Source organism: Mauremys reevesii, linkage group 3 (assembly GCF_016161935.1).
Source record: "Mauremys reevesii isolate NIE-2019 linkage group 3, ASM1616193v1, whole genome shotgun sequence".
In the NCBI taxonomy this organism is placed as follows: domain Eukaryota; kingdom Metazoa; phylum Chordata; order Testudines; family Geoemydidae; genus Mauremys; species Mauremys reevesii.
In genome coordinates, this window is record NC_052625.1 from 123354501 (window position 1) to 123366898 (window position 12398).

Genomic DNA, 12398 nt, shown 5'->3' on the forward strand with positions numbered 1-12398 from the left:
ATAAATAAGTAAATTAAATTAAATTACTTTTGCTCTGCTGGCTTTTTTAAACTGACCAATTTTCTATTTTTCTAAACTTTCTATAGATTTTTAAATTTGTTTTCCTACTTTTGATCATCATCTTTGAAAACAGAATTTTTCCATTTCAGAATCTAACCTCTGACATTTTTTCATTTGGAAAAATCCTACCCACTGGCTAAACCTGAGAAATCAAAATTAGTAATAGGAACAACCAACCCAAAAGAACTCTCAAAGCTGGAAAATGAAAACAAAAAAGTTTGGAAAATAAAGTACTTTGAAAAATTCAAAATGACTATCTTAAACATAAGTTTTGTTTTGAACTGCTTCTCAAGGTTTGCAGAATCAGATCAGGACTGTTGTTGGAAATGAAACTCTCTGTTAGCTGAAGAACTTGTCCACACTGGGAATTTGCCCCAGTTCCAGCAATTGTAGTTACTCACGCAGTTGCACAAATCCCAAGCCTAGTCAAGGAAAGATGAATGTTCACCCTCTGAAAATCAAGCCCATATTTCAAGTTGGGCACCCAAAAATTGAGGCATCCAAAATCACTACTCACTTTTGTAAATCTTGGCCTTTACCTGTTTTTTTTTTTCACCTCAAAGTGCAGAATTCAATATCCCAGTAAGGCTGCTGTGAGTCTCCTAAAAATGTACACACACGGTCAATGGGTTCTTTACAAATGACAAGATATCATATCAGTGGAGAGCAGGCACATGGTGGAGTTATTAAAGCACAACCTGTTTGGTACAAGACGTTCTGACCACTCCAATCTTTCAGCTTCGCCTGTTGGTCCATACATGTCATGGCATGAAGCTGTGCTTTTTGCCCTCACAGATTTTGGGCAGGATAATATTCTAGGGGGAACCTGCAAGAGGAAGAGAAGCAAATGAGTGTAAAAAGGCATTTTCAGGTTTAGTGATAAGTAATCACTGCCGTTCACGGGGGAGTGTTATCATCAGAAACTGCTTTTTTCTTTAAAAAGAAACTTATCTCCAATCTTTTTGGATCCATTTATCTATTTTACCTTCCTCTTCCAGAAACAGTCACAGAGTTAAAGGCCAGAAGGTACCGCTAAATCTTCTAAATTGACCACCTGTATCGCTCATGCCAACAACACACCCAGTACCCGTACACTAACCCAACAACCAAAATGAATTATTACAGTTCCAGTAGCATTGTGCATTTACTAATTGCATATTTCTTATTCTTAATAGCTTTCTAACCTCATAGATTTAGTTATTTCGAACATTCTAACACTGAAGAAAATATCCTTGACATGGTGTCAGTGTGCCAGCTGAACAGTATTCATTCTTTAGAGCCAGGACTGTTACAATGAAATTGTCTCCACTTGTGATCTCACATTGTAAAGCGTTCTGCAGCTCTAACAATTCATGACATTATGATATACTCCTCTTACACTGTTAAAGCAGACAGGGAGAGCAGAGTTCTCTGTAGAGCATAAGTAAAGATTTATAGACATGGCAAAAGAACACTTCCCCAGCTCCCTTCTTTAAATAATTATGGCTTTACATGAATCTCTTTCTAAATCAAGTGCAGAATGACAAAGATCTGGGCCAAAAAAATAAGCCACCAATATCATTCACAGTAAGCTGCAGCAGATTTTTTCCCAGCAGCACAATATCAAATCCTATGTTGAAAAATCTGTGTATAATTCACTATGGAAGACATCCTGTACCTTTATATGTAAAGTATGTAATTACTGGGCCTCCAATTATGCTTCAAATACCTTCTTCTTGTATCTAAAGCCTTCAATTCCTATAACACAAGTGTCTGACCTCTATGAACCACCCAAAGAGTGCATAGGGGTAAAATGATGGAGAGCCAGGCAAAAAAAGGGAATTGTATTATGCAATGTAAACCTAATATACTGAGAGCTTTCAAAAATTATTAAGAAGCACTCTTTTTTTGAGAAAAATGCCACTTAAATTATTATAGTCCTTAATTTCAAAGAGACATTTGATTATTAGCTCACTCTAGAAGAGAAAGGTATTGTGTCTGACCTGTCAGCAGCAGTGGTGCTATGCAGCAAGATAAACCTGGATAGGTAGCAATCTCCATATTTTGGATTACCCAAATTTTTAGAATCCATTTTATAATAATATATATTTATTATAAATGTACATGCCATTTCATGGGTCCCATATTGTATTATCAACTTAACATACTGGGAACATGGCAGAGATTCTATAGTGCCTTTTCATTTTAAGTCCTATTTTGATTTCCTCTCCTCCAACTTCCTCAAAATATTTCTTTCTGCCTGAAATCTGGCAAGTTGGGACTCTGGTCTCTAATTAGGATACAATCACAGATAATAAATATCCTAGAGAATAGACTTTGAAATATGAGGTACCATTAATTTATTTTGAAAAAGCCTTCTAACATTATTTTCACAAATTGGCATTTCAAAAAGAGTTCATCTTGAACTCTTAGACTTGTTTGGTACATGAGTCCTTTATAAGGATACTATTTTGAAAGATAGGCATCATATATTAGGAATTATCTGATACTTTAATCCCAAAACGCTGTATCAAGACTAGGCACAATTTACACAGTTTGCCAAACATTTAGAGACATTTAGAAGCTCTGCTTGCATATGATTATTCTAACTGCACTTGTAAACCTGGTCACGCTTTCTGGAGTGGCTCACAACTGAGAGTGCCAATTTCAGGTCAAAAAGAACGAGGAGTACTTGTGGCACCTTAGAGACTAACACATTTATTTGAGCATAAACTTTCATGGGCTTAAACATACTTCATTGGATTCATGCAGTAGAAAATACAGTAGGAAAATTATATATACACAGAGAACATGAAAAATGGGTGTTGCCATACCAACTGTAACAAGAGTAATCAATTAAGGTGGGCTATTATCAGCAGGAGGAAAAAAAAACCGTTTGTAGTGATAATCAGGATGGCCCATTTCCGACAGTTGACCTCCAGCTTTCATCCAGATGACACAACATGATCCACTGTCTACAGCCAAGCTCTAAGATACAACCACATTTGCTCCAATCCCTCAGACAGAGACAAACACCTACAAGATCTCTATCAAACATTCATACAACTGCAATACCCACCTGCTGAAGTGAAGAAACAGATTGACAGAGCCAGAAGAGTACCCAGAAGTCATCTACTACAGAACAGGCCCAACAAAGAAAGTAACAGAAGCCACTAGCCATCACCTTCAACCCCCAACTAAAACCTTTCCAGCGCATCATCAAGGATCTACAACCTATCCTGAAGGATGATCCCTCACTCTCACAGATCTTGGGAGACAGGCCAGTCCTTGCTTACAGACAGCCCCCCAACCTGAAGCAAATACTCAGCAGCAACCACACACCACACAACAAAAACACTAACCCAGGAACCTATCTTTGCAGCAAAGCCTGTTGCCAACTCTGTCCAGATAGCTATTCAGGGGACACCATCATGGGACCTAATCACATCAGCCACACTATCAGAGGCTTGTTCACCTGCACATCTACCAATGTGATATATACCATCATGTGTCAGCAATGCCCCACTGCCACGTACATTGGCCAAACCGGACAGTCTCTACGCAAAAGAATAAATGGACACAAATCAGACGTCAAGAATTATAACATTCAAAAACCAGTTGGAAAACATGTCAGCCTCCCTGGTCACTCAATTACAGACCTCAAAGTTGCAATACTCAAAAAAAACCCTTCAAAACAGACTCCAAGGAGAAACTGCAGAATTGGAATTAATTTGCAAACTGGACTCCATTAAATTAGGCTTGAATAAAGACTGGGAGTGGATGGGTCATTACACAAAGTAAAAACAATTTCCCCATGCTAATTGTTTTCCCCTACTGTTACTCACACCTTCTTGTCAACTGATGGAAATGGGCCATCCTGATTATCACTACAAAAGTTTTTTCCTCCTGCTGATAATAGTCCACCTTAATTGATTACTCTCATTACAGTTGGTATGGCAACACCCATTTTTCATGTTCTCTGTATAGATATCTTCCTACTGTAATTTCCACTGCAAGCATCTGATGAAGTGGGTTTAAGCCCACAAAAGCTTATGCTCAAATAAATTTGTTAGTCTCTAAAGTGCCCCAAGTACTCCTTGTTCCTTTTGCTGATACAGACTAACATGACTACCACTCTGAAACCAATCTCAGGTCAGATTGTCAGAAAACAGGGCAGAAACCCCAAACTGGTGGCATATTCATTAATTAGATTTTACCAAGCCAGTAATAAATATGAACTCCTGGATCACTATATCAATCTTAGCATGGAGTCAGAGAGGCCCCTTAGGCTCCAGCCTATCTTGCCACTCAGACAAACTGGACTTAGCAATTATGGTCACATAAACCAAAAATCACACCACATTGGGTTGCTGCTAATCCTAAAGGACCAGCCATTTATGCCAGATCAATTGGGACAATGCTGGCAGCCAATTCTATTCTCTCATGATGGATAGTGAGGAATGCACTTAGAATCTTTGACCTTGATCATCACACACAATGACCATTTGCTTTGAAATTAGCATGTTCTGTTAAAATCCTTCATTAGCATGTCACAGGAGTTCTTTGATGGGTAATTTAGTTACAGGCTATGCACAATATGCATGTTTGCTGTTACATTATAATATGAATAGATATGTAATAACAATGCAAGTAATAACCCATTAGTTTTAATGAACTTTAAACATCTGAATACACGCTTATACATTAACAATCACTTTGATCTACATTAACACAGCTCACGAAAGCTCATGCTGAAATAAATTTGTTAGTCTCTAAGGTGCCACAAGTACTCCTGTTCTTTTTGCGGATACAGAGTAACACGGCTGCTACTCTGAAACCTGTCATTAACACAAGTGAATTGGCCTGTGGCCCTGAATGGACCTGGTGTGCCAGCATCACAAACCTTATCTGCTGAATCACTCAGTTGCTAGGAGGTTGTGGGCTCTGCTGGCACAGCTGGTCTGGCAGAGGTTTGTAAAAATCCAGAAACACTGTCTCATAAAAAGCCTCACTTGCCTTACATTCACCACTAACATACAGCTTCAGGGATGGAACATACCCACTGGCTGGAATTGCACAGGAATACTAAACAGCAGCTTAGAGTAAAGAAGAATACTGCAACCAACTGAAATAGCAGGGGGAATTAAGGTAGACAGAATAGTTGCCCAAAATGCATTTTGGCCAGTATCTTGAAGATCACTTCTCCATCCTTGAAAAAACTGTCATGGGATCTTTAATGGCCGTTAAGTGGTCAGGACAATGCCCATTTTACTTAACACTCAGCCACCTCTACCATACAAGCGATGTAATGATGTAATTGTCAATCAATTCCTTTATAACTTTAGTTGTACTTTCTAAGTGGCCTTTGTGAATTGTGGGGGTTTAAAATACTATTGTTTATTTAGGGCCCATGCTCTCTCCAAAGTGTGACACTCTTTGTGATATCTGCAGGCCTCCTGCCTTTTGCAGGACTGGAGAAGATTAGGAATTTTAAGTGACCCGCTGTCCCTTCAGCAATTGTTATGTGACTACTTAAAACGCAGCCGCCCCTTCTCTGTGTACAGCAGTCATGGTGTCAGTGGATGCTGATGAGTAAGAGAGTGTTTCTTCTGAAGTCCCAGCTGAGGAGATGAGAACTCTCTAGCTGAGTAAGAGACAGGAAGATACTACACAGACTGACGTTTGAAATGGAATAGTGTCAGGAATGAAGGGATGTAGGACCACTTTCCTCCTCATACCACGAGGGAAAGGCTGATTCATACTTGAAGCACCATGTGGACAAAATCAAAGAGGGAAAAAGGGTGAGACTGCACCCCATATTCATCATAGTAATAGTATTATGATTTGATTATAACATTTCCAGTGTTTATGTACCTGAGAAACAGACACAATAGTAATTCATTTTTTGTGTGTATGCAATCAGTTAAAAGTGCAGTACTCAGAGGATGCTGAACTGAAACTTTAAAGTGATTTGAGTAAAACACTAGTCCAAAGCATCACAACACCAATTGTCCCATACCGCTAGTTTAGATGTAAGGCCACACATTTTCCTAAGGAAGAACTGTGAAATGTCATGAATTTCAACCCACAAGACTTCAACTGTCTCTACTGCAACAAGTTTGCAGTTTAAATTCCATTCGTTCCTGGCAAGTTTTTGGGCCAACTTCTCTTTTGTTACACTCACTTTGGCAGGGTGTAGAAGGAGAGGAGGAAGGAGAACACAGATCGGAAGTCTGAATAAGCCAATGCTGACTTTGTCAGCATTGTCTGGATGTGGGGAAACCTTGCAGGAGAATAATGCTTAAGAAAGCGATTCCCAGATTTGCAAAGCATGAGATGTGCAAAGATTCTGCACAGGGGTTTTGGTGAAAACAGAAGAAGGCAAAGTATGCCCTGTTGACTTAATATCCTTTTACTCACTCGCTTTGAACAATATTTGCGGCAAAGAAGCTCGTTTCTTGGTCCTTTCATACACTCTGTGGCAAATAAATGGAAGGAAGATTCTAGACCATTGTCTTGATTGTAAATACAACAAAATCCATCTAGTCGATGCATGGATAATTGCACCACATGAACGTGTGTTGGTTCTCATAAGTAATTTCAAGTGTTTTGGGGAACATGACTTTTTAATATTAAAATGTCGATTAACTATCCTCTTAGCATTTAATTTTCCCTTTGTAGTTTTATCGCTTGTCAGTAGAACTTGTTGGAAAATGGAATTTCTGTCCCACAGGAAATTCAGACATTTCAAAATTTCTTTTCATCCTAAATCAGGACAAATGTCACAATATTTAACAGAATAGAAATTCTGAAATATTTCAATTCAGAAACATCAAAGCAATCATCAAAATATTTTGGTTCAATAATGTTGAAACATAATATTAAATTGATAAATATAAAACATTAACTAGCATATACAGATACTTTAATATTATTAATAATAATATACTGTAGTATGAAATATAAGGAGAAAACTGAATTAAATCATTTCAAAACTTTTATTTCAAAATCAACATGTTCCCATGAAACATTTCAGTTTCATGGAAACAGCTATACAGATAGTTAAAATATGAAGAAATGTTGCTGAGTATGAATACACAATCTGTAATTATATTTCACATAAACTTAATTGAGTTTTATTTATTTATTGTTCCATAGTCCATCTCAGTGTAATTTTATTTTCTCAGATGGCTTCATTGCATTACTAATGTTAATTTTTACTTCTTTCTGGGATGCACTACTGTAAGAGTTGTATCACACTCAATCAGATCAGATAAATGTATAGACAGCATGCTTTACCAAAGGAAATCTTTTATGCACCTTTGATCCAGTTCAATTTAGACTTATTGATGTATGACAGATATCAAGTACCCCTAAGTGCATGTCCAGTGCTAATAATTATACATATTATTTACCATAATTTATAAATTTAAAGCTATATATAAATATTTTACTACTGAATGGATAGTGTTAATAATTGTCACTTTTCTTTCAACAAAGTGACATTGTACTAAATATGTGATCAGAAGCTTCATTGTAGGCAGCCATAAATGAAAACATAAAGCACCCTGGGCCAAATTCATCCCTAGATTAACTCCTTTGATTTCAGTGGAGTTGCATCAATTATGACTTTTGCCCATTGTACAAAATGAATTCTCTACACATTTATAATGGCAGCAATAAGGCTGATCCCAGGGAAAAGGAAAGACAGTGTCTCCATTTTTGTCCATTCCCTTTTTCAGCAAAAGTTAATTTTAATTTCTTTTCAGAGAACACATCAACTTTTGCATAGATTTACTCTTAAAATGCAGTCTTGTGCTTCCCCTTTGATATTTTACTCATTCACATGCAGGATTAGGGTCGTCTTCTTGCACATTTTCTACTATGTTCCATATTAAATTCACAAAACACGACTCTGATCGCTTTTGTGTAATTAAACTTGCTACTCTTGACACTCATGCAGAACCCATTCAAATTTTAATGGTAAGTGTTGTGTGGATGAAAAAGACCTATTTGTCATCATTCATTATGTCAATTCAGACAGAATAAATTAACAAGGATGGAGTATTTTCCATATTTCCACTATACTGTCCAGAACTCCCACACTTTAGCTCTACAACTAGCATATTGAGAGATGGTGCTCTTTAGGGAAATGGTGTGTCTAATGTGGGAATACTTAAAAGCACTTTGCAATCTGGTGCCATAGTGGCAGTGATCTGACTCATCTTCATGTCAGCTTTGTTTGGGATGGGACTAATATGCAATTTTGTTTTGAAATGAATCAGCAAAATTTACACCTGTAAAAAGGCATATTTAGGTTAGGCGTGAAAATATTTATCGCATTGTGAAACACAAGTATGTTAAGCTACAAAAGAAATTTTGAACTAAACAAAAAATAAACTTTGTGATTTAGTTAATTTATATTATTGTATACAAAAGCAAGAGTCCAACATACACAATTGTTTTAATAAACCATTCCAAAACTTTGGCACTGGTTGCTTTTGTTTACAAACAAGTCCATTCCCACAATAAACATTGATTTTAATTAGGTTGATATTTTTCTTGTATTCAATATAGGATATGAAAAAATTATTCCATCAAAGAAAAGAAAGAGTATTTTAAGCCAATGCTAAGGTTATGTGATTGATCCTTTGCAGGTGTAATCTTAATCCTGCCAGCATGTGAATATCCATTATGATAGTCTTCAAAAGCATGTCCACTATTATTTTTCAAATACAATTTTGTAGTATTGTATCTACCACACATTTCATAAAAGCCAGCTAATAACAAAATGCATAATTACTTAGTGAAAGGAAACCATGTAAGTCTTGCCTGATTCACTTGCCAATGCATCGCACAGAACTTTAGAGAAAAGTTTTATGAGATGAATACATATTATATGAGAGCTTTAGAGAGGCAACAATCTATTTCCATGCAAGATTACAGCTACCTACAGACGCTTCAGTGATAGAACTCTTTAAAAAAGGCAAGATTTTTGTTTGTTTGTTTATTAAATAATATGGGGTAAATGGCTTTTTCTTCCCTCGTTCCTCTCTCTTCATAGCCAGGAATGGCTGGATTGTTTTTGTTCACATTTTCAAAAACAAAATTTCCTCTTTGAGTAGAAACCATGAGTGAAATCGTGGTTGCCATTGACTTAAACAGATGTTCAGATTTCACCCTAGATCTGGAAAATTTCAGCCCTGAAAGGTAACATTTTCAATAAATTACGAACAGCTGAAGATGGGGCTTTAGAATGGACAAGTTTAGGCAATCTTAGATTCACAGATTTTAAGGCAAGAAGAGATCATTAGGATCATCTAATTTGAACTGCTGTATAACACAGGCAATATACTTGTGCTAGAGCATATAAATAACTAACAACTTTTAGTTCAGTTCTTAACTGTAGTTGTGATGGCATTCTCATTATAATAAAGCCCATGTGAAAACATTGGTTACCATTGTGTCTCCATGGGATATTATTCTAAGGCTTTTTCTCATCCAGAAATTGAATTTAATCTTCAAAATGTTCTACAGGGTTCTAAATTGGAGAGTTCATGAAGTTATCAGTGATTCTTAATTACAAGTTTAGGGTACTGCTTTGTCCTGAATATTAAGGAACTGAACCCAGATCCTCGGTGATGTATTTACATATGTGAAGGGGAAGATTGAATGCCTAGCCTATAGGGATCAATTCGAGGGGGATGCAGGGTGAATCTGTTAAGATTCAACGTTGCAGAAGATCACTTTACACTGCATGTTAGATCACACTTTATAATAAGGGTACTGTGATTACAGCGTAGTTACATTGTAATTAAACTGTGATTGTGGCTTTATTTTTTATACCTGTGACAACTGCTAATTCATGTAACCAGAAAGTTCACTACATGACTGAGAATAATTCTAGTGTAAATAGAATGCAGTTAATATATATTGGGTTCCAAAAGCATATATGAGAAGAAGAATATTAAAGCACCAATAACTAAATCAGTCATGGAGTTAATCTTCCTAGTGTATGAGTTAGTGGTAATTATATCATGAAAAGCAAAAACACGTAACTACTCTGAAATTACAGTATAATACAATGTGACGACATTGTGTTCAGAATAACAGTTAATGAGTTCAGAGGGGAAAAGTCACAGATGTTATTAAAATCTTAATTCAAACTACAAATTCAGGAAAGAGAGAGAATCTTCTCTATACTGAAAAGAGCCAAATAATTTTTTTCAAGCAGGGGATCAGGTTGCTAACAGAAAGCTCTTTATGCTCATAGACCCTGTATGTTTTCATCATTAGGAAAACCATGCCTATATTTGTTAGCAATTTTGAAAAAATAATTTGTTACATAAATATTTTGACATTTGCTTGAATAAAATTTCCTCGTTTCTATAGGGTCTCTACTATTTTTATCCAGACAATTATCTGAAATATTGGCATAGTACTAAACTATTTATTATTTCTAGAGAATGCATATTTTAAGTGTTTGAATTGTATTAGATGTTCATGTCTCATCTGTGGCGTCACTGTAAAAGCAATTCAATTTCCCACATGTTCAAGATAATAGGATCCTACCATAGCTGCTTTAAAGAATAGGGCATTAAATGTTGTATTTGAGTGACAACACCACAAGGATATATCAAGGATATAAAATGTGTCTCTGTACTATTAGATAAGAATACTTGTAGAAAATAGAAATGTTTCCGATTCTGTGCAAAGGTTATTAATATTAACTAAGGTGATCTATTCTTCTCCTCATTCAAATTATAATCAACAGCCAACTTATGCTTGTGAAGATTTATATACTAGTAGTAGATCCTTTGTGGATCCAAGGGCCAGATTGGCAAGCATGAAACCTAAGGCCTGAGTCTAATTTGCACATGTACATGTTAACTATAGACAATTTTAATTAGAGATAAATATGGACTCTTATTTTATCTATACAGCGCTATGACTACATACAGTACAATACAAAATATACAGAAGGACAGAATATGTTTTAAGGGCTTCGGCAAAATAATATCACTCGAAGACAGGCACTGTTTTCCAGAGGCCAGCTTCTCTATGGGTATGTCTACACTGCAAATACAGGTTGTGCTGTTAATTCTAGAAGCATTCACAAACTTGTGTTAAAATAGCAGTGAAGACAGGACAACTCGGCTTTTAACTCAGGTTAGCTGCTCAAGTTCAACTCCAGGCTCTCCTATGGGCTTTAACTCAAGTTAAAATGTGAACCGCTCTGTTTGTAGTTGTACTTGAGTTAGCTAACCCTGAGTTAAGAGCACACATTTTTTTCTCAGGGCAGATATAACGTCAGTCCAGTTTTATCTCTGATGTGTCCGCATACATAATAGAGCATAGGTTTGAGTATACTAGGTGATTGTGGGTGTTTTGACTTGTTTGGATTCATTATATAGAAAAGGTCTACTAAAAATATCCCATAAGTGCTTTTTAATACATGGGAACAAATAGCAGCCCTCTTATGTAACTCTATCCGTGATTTTCAACCCAGGGCCTGCAGGCCACTTGTTGCCAATCAGCACACAGTTGCAGCCCATGTGACATCATGAGAGCCACACAGTTAGTATATATATTGTGTGGATGAGGCCCACATAATACATAGAGACTGAATATGCGTCCCACAATGGTAAATAGATTACGAGATGTACCATTGCGAGATGTATAACTCAGCATGCATGTATAGAAATTCAATGTTTTCTTCACAAAGCCTTGGTCTGTAGATCCCATTGTGGAGTCTGCTTTTTCAGGTTCAGTGGAAAATGAGTCTGCAAATAACTGGACCATTTTTTGTTGATGTTGTTCCTTTGAAAGCCTCTGAACACTTAATCTAGCAAAAGAAGTTTCTTGATCCATTTAGCGAGAATAGTCACACTTTTCTATTTCTTCAGTATTTTTTCTGAGTCAGAAAATAGGAAAGGTCACTGGTGAAACTGTCTATTAAAAAGGTTACAGACACAAGGAAAACCTTCTACCCTAGCAGTTATAAACAAAGATTTAAACTCTCCCCCCCTCCACTGGTATCTGAAAACAGAGATGTCTATCCTCCCCCTGAATATTTTTAAATACATAAAAATAATAATTTGGCAACTATCAAGAGTGAAGAAGTGATTTCAGATTTGTCAAGAGTGGAGATTTTACAGATCTTTGCAGCGAATAGTGAGCCTGGCAGAGCTCATTATAAAATGAACCCTCAACAAACTTCTGAGGAGCAGACCACTCCAGAATTTAGATCTTTCACCATCCCTTGAAGCTCTAGCAACCAATTAGGGGTCTAGGTCTAAAGTACAGATAGGCCTAGATTTAAAGCCTGATTTTCCAGAAAGTCAGCTCTCAAAGCCAAG